Genomic DNA, 12,764 nt, shown 5'->3' on the forward strand with positions numbered 1-12,764 from the left:
AAATGCTGAGATTATGAGAAGGACACAATGATTGCTTGAGACTCATCTCTTTAGTGATATCCTACAACACTGAAGAATGGACCAGCCAGGTCTTTGGACTCAGTAGCTATAATGGAGAAGGGGTCCCAGTGAGTCCTTAGAGCTGGAATAGGGCGTCTGAAGAACCTTTTTTGTTTCTTCTTTGGAATGTTAGGAGAGGGGCTGGACTCTGCTAGCCAATGGGAAGAGGGCGAGGATCAGTGTTTTCCACTTCATGGCTACAGTAAAGATGACCGTCGTCAAATACACAGACAGTTTTCACTTCTTTCTCTTTAAATTAGTGGTGCCAATTATTTCTCTTGTCTTTCATTTGGACCCCCCACCCTGTCTCCTGTCTCTCACCTCTTACTGCTAAAATGCCTAGACAGAAGAAATCCATTCTCATTCTGGCTTTCCCCACTCCTCCAAATAATGTATTTTCTTGCCTACCACAAATCTCTGAGCCTTACAACAGCCTACAACACTCCCGATGCTCCTGGCTTTTTCTTTTTCCCACCCAGGACTCTTCCCACCCAGCCCTTCCTGCCTCTCCTCTTCCTTATCTTGCTGGCTTCTTCAGCATACTCTTAAGTCTTCTGGGTAACGGGCACTGCTTCTGCTACTCCTTGTTGTCTAGAATTTATTCCTTCCCCCTTTTCTCTGTAAGTAAATTCTCTTTAGTTTTCAGTGCTTGACTTAAGGGTCTATCAGGGCCATTTAGCCTTCTACAGCAATTCCTAAAGAGAGCTTTAGTTCTCCGTTCCAAATCTCTACATTTCCTGGTAGTGGAAATGCCTTTGACATTGATCGAGTCATCTCTGACTAGTATTTATAGCCATCCCGAGCCATCTCTGGTCTGTTATTGAACATGAGCTCCCTGAGGAAGTGCACATGTTTGCCTTGGAGACCTCAGGGCCTTGTTCTCTGGTAGACTGGTTACTTTAGATACGTTTATTGATTGGATGACGTATTTGGTAGTTTGTCTGAAGCAGAGCTCTTGACTTGATAGCCAGTATATTTTTGTAGTTCTGTGGCATCCCCAAATCAAATCTCCCTCCACCCTTTTGTTGGATTCACCGAACTTCTCTAAGGAGGGCCTGTTAGAAATGATTTCACAGAGGAGGAGAAAAAAACATCAGTAATGAGAAACAACCAGGAAGGGAAGGCTACCCTGAAGCTGTTTATAGACATGTTTGTTTTTTTAAAAGCCAGCAGTCACAGCCCTGTGCAAGCAAAGCACTGTGACCTGGAAACAAGACAAGAGCCAGTCCTCAGGGCTGGACAGGACTCAGACAGGGGCATAGGAGAAAGGAGGAGGTAGAAAACAGGACTCTCCCTCGCAGTCCCTGAAGGAGAAGTGAATGGCTCACAGAAGGAACTATGACATTCCTTCTGGTCCTGTAGGAGGCTCAGCGAGTACAAGTGCAGGTGATTCCAGCCACAGAGCTGGTGACAGCTCTACTCCTGGCAGGGACGGCATGTCACTGCTCACCCCACTTCATGTCCCTGCTCGCCCCACCCCTTTGTTTTAAAGACTGTTTAGAGGTCTCTTGGCCCTGCCCATTATGTGCTCAGGGAGGCTTGAGTCAGCTCTTTAGCTGAAAGAAGTCTGTGGGACCTTCAGGCTATAAGCAGGACAAGAGGGAAAAAATCATAAGAACGGCAACATTAAGGACAATTTAATAAGTATCAGACCAAATGCTAAGCATAAAATATTGTTTGTCTTTTTTTTTTTTAAATATTTTTTAAAGACAAAGTCTCATGCATCCCAGGCTGGCCTCAAATTCACTATGTAGCCAAGGATAACTTGAACTTTCTGATCCTCCCGTGTCCATGTCCTGTGCTCTGGGATCACAAGTACGTACCGCAGCACTCGGTTTGTGTGGTGATGGGGACAGAAGTCAGGGTTTCACACCGCCTAGGAAAGGACTCCACCAAGTGACCTGCACCTGAAGTTAGCAGACACCCTAATCCCTCAAACCCTTCATGAAGCAGGTGCTTCGAACGTACACAGAGGTTCACTTCCTTAGTACCACATATAGACTACTTGACAAAGTCAAGACTGCTGACACATGATGGCCATCTTCCAAGTGAAAATCAGCCACAGACACGTGATGGCCATCTTCCAAGTGAAAATCAGCCATGGACACGTGATGGCCATCTTCCAAGTGAAATTCAGTCATGGACACGTGATGGCCATCTTCCAAGTGAAAATCAGCCATGGACATGTGATGGCCATCTTCCAAGTGAAAATCAGGACACCTGTGTTCAATAAGAATGAAATTAGGATGAGCGAGAGGAATCCTGGGAATCCAGACACTGCTTAAACCAGAGGACAGTTATAAATTGTTCTAGTTTGTTTCCCATCACTGTTGGTTTATTTGCGGCGCTCTTACCCTGCGAGGAAACGTCACGAAACACAACAGAATCCACCAACAAGAGTTTTATTAAGATAAGGTAAAGAGACAGAGGTGCACAGGCCTGTGGAAAGACACGTGAGTAAAGATGGAGCCGGGAATCATGGCGCCGGCTTATAAAGGCTGGGCCGCGCCTGTGCACACAGGCCCATGTGGCTATTCCACACATGCGCGTAGATCACATGGTTGCTCTGCATGCTTTACACAACCACAGAAAGCCACGGGGGTGGGTGGGTGGGGGGTGGGGGTGGGGTGGTCTGGTCACGCGAGACGGTTTTTTGACCCGGAAATGACTAGGAGGAAGTGACTAGGGCATGTTGTGAATCCATATCAATCACTGTGATAAGCATCATGACTAAATGCAACTTGTTGGGGAAAAGGGTTTATTTCAGCTTGTGTTTCACAGTCCATCATGAAGAGAAGTCAGGGCAGGACATCAAGGCAGAAACCTGGAGGCAGAAGCTGAGGCAGAGGCCATGGAGCAATGTTGCTTCGTGGCTTGCTCAGCTTGCTTTGTCATACACTCCAGGACCACCTGCCCAGGGAAGACACCGCTGAGTCCTACATCCATCCGTCAATCATGAAAACGCCACACAGACTTTCCTACAGGCCGATCTGATGGGGCATTTTCTCAGTTGCGGCTCCTCTTCCCAGATGACTCTAGCTTGTGTCAAGTTGATAAAAACAACAACAACAACAACAACAACAACAACAACCTACCAGACTATAAATCATGCTCAAATTTCTATTCTTGTCTATTTAGCAATAAGGAACTTTTATATTCAGAGTATATAGTTTACCACCACCCAGACTGACCTATTCGAAGTTAAAGATAGTTTTAAGTGGAATCCATAATCACAGATACAAGTGTTCTCAATTGGCTTTGTGGACAGAGGGTACAGATGCTTATAGACATGGTTTCCTCTTGATTTAAAGGGTCCACTTAGCACACAATCTGGTGACAATCATAATTTCTACCAATGACTGAAAAACGTATTGACCCTGCCTTTTCTTAGAGTAAGCAAACCACCAGTGAATTGTCTTCTTCAGCTACCAGGTTGTGGAAAGTGAACAGGAAAACACGGTTCATGCACTCATTTCTGATTTTTAAACTCGCAAATATGATTTACCTTAAGACACATCATTTTTGTTAATTTTATTATTTGGCAATTCCCTAATGTGTATGTGCACTCTGGTCACTCTTCCTCCCTCTCTCTCGGCTTCTCTTGTTCTTATCCACCTCTCTTGTTGGCCACCAGTCCCTTCTCCAGGCCCAGGAGTTTTGTTGTTTTATGATCCATTTTGTTTGCCCAGGGCCATCTGTGTGACTCCTGGAATGGAACCATCTACTGGAGCTTGGTGGGGTCATCATTGGTATACAATTGAAGGAATGACTTCCCTACTTCTTAAATCTATCAGCAAATAGGTCACTGTGAGGGTTAGGGTCCCTGATTCCCCACCTCCATCTCTGCCTATTGACAGGCTCATTTTATGCAGACCTGATACAGGCATCCACAGGTGCTGGGAGTTCATAAATAGAGTAGTTCTGTCTTACCCAAAAGATGACTGCTCTCCCTCTCTCCCTTTCCCCCTCTCTCCCTCTCTCCCTCTCTCCCTCTCTCCCTCTCTCCCTCTCTCCCTCTCTCCCTCTCTCCCTCTGTGTGTGTGTAGTTTTGGTGCCTGTCCTGGATCTTGCTCTGTAGACCAGGCTGGCCTCGAACTCACAGAGATCCACCTTGCTCTGCCTCCCAAGTGCTGGGATTAAAGGTGTGCGCCACCACCACCTGGCATACACACACACTTTTAAAAGGGTTGTTATTAGATTGGCTGACATGCTTGATGGCTAGGTAGTCCAACAGTGGGCATCTGCATATTGGACAGGCAGAGAACCTTGTAGTTTGAATTCTCAGGACAAATGTAGCCCTAGTACAGGGCTGAAAACCTGCGAACTCCCGGGAAAGTGTGATGTGGAGGCAAAGCTGGTGGAAGCAGCTGGAGTCCATGTCCGTAGGTAATGGCAGCAACAACAGATGAGCTTGCTCGGAAAGGGTGGAGTTTGTATACACCGGCTGGCTTCCTCCTTTTTTATTTTATCTTTTTAAAAAAGATTTATTTATTTAAATATGTATGTATGTATTTAAATATGTATGCCTGCAGGCCAGAAGAGGGCATCAGATCTCCTTACAGATGGTTGTGAGCCACCATGTGGTTGTGGGGAATTGAACTCAGGACCTCTGGAAGAGCAGTCAGTGCTCTTAACCTCTGAGCCATCAGGCCCTGCCCAGCCTAGTGGATAATGTCACCCACATTCAGGGACAGTCTTTCCCTCTTTGTTACTGTCCCATATGCCAATGTGTCTGGAATCATCACAAACTTACCCAGAAGTGTTCTTTCCTGGACATCTCTTAATCCTGCCAGTAGTCAATTGAACTTTACCATTATGCAAATTAAATGATGTCTATCCTTACCCTGACTCTGTCCTCCACTGTGGCCAGCTTACTCAACTCATATTTAAAATACATGGTGCTGGTTAGATGAGAATTCGATGGGCAGGAGAGGTATTCTGAAGCCCTGCCATCTTGGATTCTCTTGTAAACTCCTAGCTATTGCCTTTGAAACCCATTGTTGGCCAGCGCTGCCGGAAGGGGCTACTCCGTGGTGTCTTTGGTGAGAGCCTTAGTTAGTTAGCCTTTCCTGGCTGAGCTGTCTCTTCAGCCCTTCTCTCTTTAACCGTCACCACTTAGACGGAATCCGTGGGTTTGGCTCTGAGTGCAGTCTTCATAAAACAGGAAGTCTGGCATTCATCGCACCTGCTGCATACCCAGTGTTGAAGGTATTTTAGGCACATCAGGTCATGTCGAACTCCTGATGTGTCGTCCGTGGGACTGGAATGGAATGAGCATAGACAGGGAGGACAATGGTCTAAGTTCTCAGGAGGATTTGTTCTTAAACAGGCCTTTAAATCCATGCCAAGTTTGAACATTTCAGCCTTTCACTGGTGAAGAAAGAAAAAAAAAAACGTGAGATTCCTGCTGAAGTCATGTGCCTCAGGCTGTTGCCAGCAAGTGGCAGCATCTGAGTGCACACCAACATTCCCCATTCCAGGTCATCTCGACTGTGAAACCCACATGTTGTTGGTGTTCTTACTCTTTTCTCTTTGGGGGTCCCGTCACTCAGCTCCCACATAAATCACACATGGAGGCTTATTCTTAACTATGAATGCCTAGACTTAGCTTGGCTTGCTGCTAGCCAGCTTTCCTTAACTTTCAATGGTCCCATCTAGCTTTTTCCTCTGGGCTTTTCCCATTCTCTTCTGTGTACTCTTACTTCATGGCTTGCTACGTAGCTGGGTAGTTGGCCCCTGGAGTCCTCCTCCTTCTCTGGTTACTTCTTTTTCTCCTCTCAGATTTCCCCTTCTATATATTCTCTCTGCCGGTCAGCCCCACCTATCCTTTCTTGCTGTGGGATGGTCTTTCTGTATGCTGTGAATATGTGTTGCTACCGTTGGTTAATACAGAAGCTGCTATGGCAGAGTCAGAGGAGACGCTGTGTGCTGCCAGAGGAGCAAGATGTAATGGAACACAGGTAACGCCATGAAGCCACATGGCAAAATATAGATTAATAGAAATGAACTGAATTAAGTTGTAAGAGCTAGTTAATGTGAGCCTGAGCCATAGGCCAAAGCATTTGTAATTAATATCAAGCCTCTGAGTGATTATTTTGTAAGCTGCTGCCGGCTGGGCGGGACACAGGAAAACTTCCAGCTCCACTTTCTCCTGCCTTACTCTTGGCCATTCAGTTCTTTATTAGACCGTCAGGTGTTTCAGACAGGCACAGTAACACAGCTTCACAGAGTGAAACAAATACAACACAAACAAGAGTAACACACCTTAAAATAATATTCCATGACACACACATGCTCCCTGATAGATGGAGAGGATGAGTGAGAGGCTGACATGTGTGCTCAAAAAGCCATCCTGCCCGCTGTCTGCCCCTCGATCCTCTTGTGTTGCTAGTGTGAGACCTGGAGTGAACTGCTTGGCTCTGTCCACTAGTGGAAGACACGGAGGCACTGTCGCACATGCACATGTTACACGTGTGCAGTGAGTCCAGTAGACAAGAAGTAGAGCTTTTATCTCTATGGTTACCCACAAAGACCCAAGCAGAAATGCTGTCCTTTCAGGTCCCCCAAAATGAGGCTGACCTGGAGCATCTAAATGACTGTCCATGTAGGGCCCATAAGCTTCCGGGAGGAGGTAAAGGGGGGGCATTCATACTAAAGACATTTTAAGCCTCCTCCTTGACTTCTCAAGAGCACACAGGAAACATTTTCCAAGCTTATTCCTCGTGTTATTATTAAATAAGGAGCAGTTTAAGTAGGGTAACAAGCTCCATGAGACTGAGGTCAGACAAAGTCATGTTTTCACGTTTCAGCTGGCTGAACACTCTTTAAGGGGAGGTCCAGGGAAATGCAGCATGCAGGAGGTGTGTGAAACAGTTACACTGTTTAATAGTTGTTTTGGGAAAGAACCCTAATTATAATAATAAAGGCACAGTAGACTCTAATGATTCATCTGTGAAATTAATCCGCAACTCACTGAACGATTCCTGGAATTCACTGCATTAGGTATTAAGGGGGCAATGGTAAGATTTTGTCTTTGCTCTCAAACAGTTCAAAGCATGTGGGGGGGGGCATAAAATAAATTGAAAAAAAAAACACGAAAGTGTAAAAAACAAGTATTATAGTGAAATGCACACAGTGCTGGCATAGGACACACTCAAGGAAATTTATAAAAGCACCATGAAAGAGACTTGCTAAGCCACAATTTTCTGAAAATAAACTATGACAACAGCGTCAGTTACAAAGATGTGGAGCCTGCAGGGGTGCGGGGGGGGGGGGGGCGGGGGGCTGGCAGTTCACACAAGACTTGCTCTCCACCCCACTTCAAAATCTGCAGCTATCCCAACCGCCTCCCTCGCCTCACTCAACTCACTCTGAACCCTCAGTCCAGCCAGGAAAAGGGCTGCCCTTGCCTTCCTAAACTTGCTGCTGTTGGCACACAAGAATTATCTCCCTCTTCATTTCTCTGTACCAAATGTGATCACGCCCATTAGCACCGGCTGTCCGTGTGCAGGAGCTACCAGCACGCTGGATATAGCCTCGGTTAACACATTAAAGCAACCAGCAAGCGGAGGGAGGGGTTGCTGTGAGTGGTGAAGTAAACAGCAGACAGACAAGATGGAAAGAAAGGGGTTCCTCAGGCCAGGTCAGAGGTTCCTCCTGACACCCCCTGCAGAGAACTACGTGACCGTCCGTACCAGACGACAAGTGTCCGAGATGTGCTTATGTGTATCTATGTGCATGTGTGCTTGAGTGTATGTGTGCTTTCATATTTGTGCACATGTACGTGTTAGTATATATCTGTTTGTGTGTGTGTTTATGTACACACACTACGCATGTACAAATGACTCATATTTGTATATATATACACATACATAACTATCTATGTGTATATATATATATATATGCACATATGTACAGGTACCTATCTATATATGTGCACACATATATTCACATATTTATGTGTGCATACACACCACACACACTACATATTATATATATATATATATATATATATATATATATATATATATATCTTATGAGAGAGAGAGAGAGAGAGAGAGAGAGAGAGAGAGAGAGAGAGAGAGAGAGAGAGAGAAAGAGAGAGAGAGGTGAGACTCGCGCTGCCCACCACTGTGGACTCCTCTCCCTAACCCCACCCCTTCGCATCAGGGCACAGCAGCAGGGATGCTGCGTGACCCCAGGCCGCGTTAGAAAGTTAGCGGTCCTCCCTGTGGCCGCGCAGGATCCCCGCAGGGTGCAGCCGATGCGGTTCCCGCAGGCTGAGGCCGGGCAGATCTCCCTAGGCCGCCGCCGCCGCCGCAGCAGCAGCAGCACCCCTGTCCTGCCCCTGCCCTGCCCTCCCTGCCCTCCCTGCCCTGCCCTGCCGGCTCCGGCTCCGCAGAGGCGGGCGGGGCGGCATGTGCCCGGCGCGGTCCGGGGCCGACTCTGCGGCGCGGCAGGAGCGGCGAGGGCGCCCGGCGTAGGCGGCGGCGTGGGCCGCGGTATTTATAGCCGGGTGACAGCAGCGCGCCGCGGCCCGTGTCGCCGCTCGTCCTGCGTCCGCCGCGGTGGCCGAGCCGCGCGCCCTCCGGTGAGTAGGTGGCCCGCAGCCCTCGGGCCGCAGCCCCAGGCTCGCAGGCCGGAGCCCCGCAGCTCAGCGGGCCGGGGCGCGGGGACCCCGCGGGGCGGGGACAGAGGCAGCCGGGCGGGGACAGAGGCAGCCGGGGCTGCAGGGGAGGGAGGGGCCGCGGGCAGCCGGAACTTTCCCGCTCCACCGATTCCGGGGCGCAGGGACCCAAGCCCCTGGCTGCTGCCTAAAGGAACAGGTTGCACTTCCTAGGTGTCCTTTCAGGAAGGCAATGGAAAGGCCTGTGTGTTTGCCAACTCCGCCGTGACTGAATCAAAAGTAGTTTTCTGTATTTCTGTTTTGAAAAAGACCACAGGCCCGCAAGTGTGTTTGACCCGGGAGAGAACATCTTGGATGCTATGATTCATTCTACCCTCAGTAGAACATCGGTGTGTGTGTGTGTGTGTGTGTGTGTGTGTGTGTGTGTGTGTGTGTGTGTGTAATGCTTACCTTGATATAAGTGCATGGACAAAAAGAAAAAAGTGAATTGAAGTATGTAAAATACGAGGTACCCCCACCCCAGTCTAGGAAGCTTTGATGGTTTGATTTGTCTTCTGAAATATTCTAATTTATTGATTACAGTGGTAAAATCTCGGGAAAAACTATTTCTGCTGTGTTGATTTTTTTTTTTTAAAATGATGGATATAGTATCTTCCTATGCCCTCAGCCCTTGTAGTTTGAGAGCAGTCGGGGATCTTGACTCAGACGTTCATCACTCTCCTCCCACTCATTCTACATTTAATTCTTGTGATCAAAAAAACTGGTACCCATCAGTCTTATTTAATTTGCTTTAAACTGCCAGTCATTTAAAAGATGGCTCCTGGCACGAACGAATTTTAACCCATTAAATATTGTTGTCTTGGAGAATAATGGTGACAAGCAGATGCCATCGAAAGGGCCGTCTAAGCATTTTTTTGTTTGTTTGTTTTTGTTTTTTGAGACAGGGTTTCTCTGTGTAGTTTTGGAGCCTGTCCTGGATCTCACTCTGTAGACCAGGCTGGCCTTGAACTTACAGAGATCCACTTGGCTCTGCCTCCCGAGTGCTGGGATTAAAGTCATTTTTAAAGGGTCTAACAAGCACTTGATAATGAGATAGGACTCATCCCCACTCATGCCCATTTTTGCCATTTCATCGGGAAGTTGTCTTTCTGGAAGACCTTCAAACCAACTTCGGCTTTTGGCTTCTGGGTTAAAAAACTTGCTTTGATGGATGTCTGGAGGACTGCAGGATGAAAACACGGGAGGAAAATTACAAAAGTTGGATACGATGTGAAGAGAAAGGAAGTGATTTATGGATGTGGTCCTGTAAATTAGCTGGGTACCCACAGATACCATCTCTGTCCCTATGCAGAGCCACTTAGGTGGCCGCATCGATTGCTCCAGAAAGGTAGCACTTTATTTAAAAGGCTGTGTGGTCTTTGGATTGGACGGAAAAGCAAAAACCCCAACTGTACGTCTGTGATTGGTGTTTGCGTCATAAAACCTGTAGTCAGTGCTGTGTCTTCTTCTAAACGGTCCTTTGTTTGTTTGTTTGTTTTTGAGGTGGTAGGGATGGAACCCAGGATACTCAAGGATTACCTTCACCCCACCCCACCCCACCTCACCCCCAGCCCTTCTAATACGTGTCTGCTTATCTTTCAACTTGAGATAAAGGCCTATGTTTATCTTGAGGCCTATCTATACCTAGGTCTGGTCCAGGAAATAGAAATAGATTTGGTTTATCCACTTTCCTTCCATTTCTCCTTTTATGGACTTGGATGTTCCACTACAGCCGACTCTCCCTGGAAAGGAGCCCTCTTTTCCTCCCCACGACACTGGTGTTACCCCTCTCCTGTCTGTTTATTCATCTGTTCGCTGTCCGCCATCAGAGAGTGGTATGCGATTAGCAGGTTGAAGTCTTCACCGGGTACCTCTTTCCTTCATCGTTGGGGATACAATGCTATTTGGGATATGTGCTTCTGGGCTACACAGACTCAGGTATTCTTGTTTGTGCCAGTTGGCATCTATGTGACCTTGGGCAGACTATGCCCCATTGGAGCTCTGTGTCCTTACTAGATGGTTGGTGTAAGGACTAATGGAGATAATATGTGAGAGGTGCGTTGTAAGAGCCCAATACATATAATTCACTCAAAAAATGTATTTTTTTTTTCAAATATCCCCTGAAGTTCTGTTTACCTCAGGAAACATGTTTTCCAGCCCAGGCAATGGCAGTTTCACTCTAGATTTTTGCCTAGACTCTCCCTCTCCACATCTGCTCCACCAGTAAATCTCGATGCTTCTTTTCTATGTGTCTGGAAGCTGAGCTTTATAAACTGCCTACACCTCTACCTGTCTCTTACCTGGCAGCAGTCTTCCTCATGAGCTCCCCTGCTTCTTCCCCTTGCCCTCCTGCAGAATGTTCTGGAACAGCAGACACGTGACCCTGCTGACACCATTAGCTCCCCTGCTTCCCTCTGCCTGAGCTTGCTTCCAGGCCTGAGCTTGTTCCCACATGCAATCTCCTCAGACACCCCGCACTTCCTGAAGCACACTAGGTCTGGACCTCCTTCTCTGAGGCCTTCAACGCCCCCTCTGAATTATCTCTGCTTTACTTTTCTCTATTAGTTTTTTTTTTTTACTACTATCTCAAGTGTTTAATATTTGTCCCTTACAAAGAAACTATCCGATGCCCTGAAAACAGGTCCCTTATAAGTAACCTTCTAATCCATAGTCCACTCTCTCTGAAATGGGAACTTGGTATATTTCTGTCACCCAAAGTTACTCTGTTAGCTAGCCATCCATCCATCCATCCATCCATCCATCCATCCATCCATCCATCCTGGAATTAAAGCCAGACTTCACCATTTTTCTGTCAGTCTTCTCTTAGAAGCCTTTGATCTCATGTTCTCTGCTTGATGACCATAGAACAATATTTTCTTTACAAACTCCTTTGATCTAGAGTTCCTTTCTTTCATTTTTCCTTCATGTTTCTTTGGAATGCCAGCTTTTGGTAAAATATGACATTTTAGTTTTCTGATATAAATCCACTTTGGAATTGGATAGCACGTGGAGCTGTTACAGCAGCTGACAAATGGTCAATTTCAGCCTGTAGTTACCAACATGGTCAGCATAGCTGCTGTGTATAAAACCGAAGGTGTCCATGGCATTAATGGTCGCATTACCTTACTGTCATTGCTGATGAGAGAATTAAGGAGTTTTCTCCTTCTGAGAGTCAGCCTGAACATCAGCAGTGTCTCCCCAAAGCACCAGCAGATCAACTCACCTACTTATGCTGGTGTTCCAAAACAAGGGACGAGAATTAACAATCTCATGGTCCTTGGTTCTTTCTGATTATGCTGTCAAGAGTCATGTTGCTTAGTAACAATAGACTCATCATCTTAGAAGTATTTCGAATCCTTTAGAAAACTTCCTAACATGCATGCAAAGGGCAGAGTTTGGTGCAGGGAAACCATAGTTGAAGCAATGGTGCTGGGTGGTCCACATTTGAATCACACCTCTGACCAGCTTTACCGTTCTGCAGAAGATACCAAACTCTCCCGGTTCCAGCATCTGTGTATGAAACAGGAAAATAAGAGTGTTTTCTCGACTGGGCTGCTGCTACTCGATCTCTTAGAGATGACTGTAAAGCTCACTAATATAGAGTCTGATGTCCAGTGAATCCTCAGTAGATGTTAACCCTTCATGACAGCAATGATAATGCAGAGCCAGGCACCGGTGGCCAGGGCCATGACTGTCTGTCAGTGCCATCTTTGCAGGCTTAGGGTTGGATGCCGGCCTTTTACCTCTTCTTTAGGAAATGTTGACTGTCACCTGGCTCTGTCTTTCAGAGTGTTCTTAGACAAGGAGAGCTCTTCTGTTTCCGAGAGATCCACTGAGTTTACTCCGTAGACATCTATCGATTGCCCACTCTGCGCTCAGCACTGTGCTCTGCCCTGGAGGGGAACAGCCCCTTATGATCTCTCTAAGGAGTATCCAGTAAAGAAGATAAACATCTAAGTGGGTGATTTCACTAGGAATTGCTAGGAGTAAAGATAAAGGCATTCCCACATACAGTTGTGGGACTGGAATTTTTAAAAAC

At 46.7% G+C, this 12,764-nt stretch overlaps 1 protein-coding gene across 1 annotated transcript in view; it reads left to right on the forward strand.

The window, feature by feature from the left end:
- Positions 1 to 8,490: 8,490 nt before the first annotated feature.
- Tmem117 (transmembrane protein 117) overlaps positions 8,491 to 12,764 on the forward strand; it is a 446,256-nt gene continuing 441,982 nt past the window's right edge. The window contains exon 1 of the mRNA XM_076556662.1: positions 8,491 to 8,650. The gene's annotated coding sequence lies outside the window, so the exon portion shown is untranslated. The remainder of the gene's footprint in view (positions 8,651 to 12,764) is intronic.

The sequence above is a fragment of the Peromyscus maniculatus genome, chromosome 20 (assembly GCF_049852395.1).
Source record: "Peromyscus maniculatus bairdii isolate BWxNUB_F1_BW_parent chromosome 20, HU_Pman_BW_mat_3.1, whole genome shotgun sequence".
Lineage (NCBI taxonomy): Eukaryota > Metazoa > Chordata > Mammalia > Rodentia > Cricetidae > Peromyscus > Peromyscus maniculatus.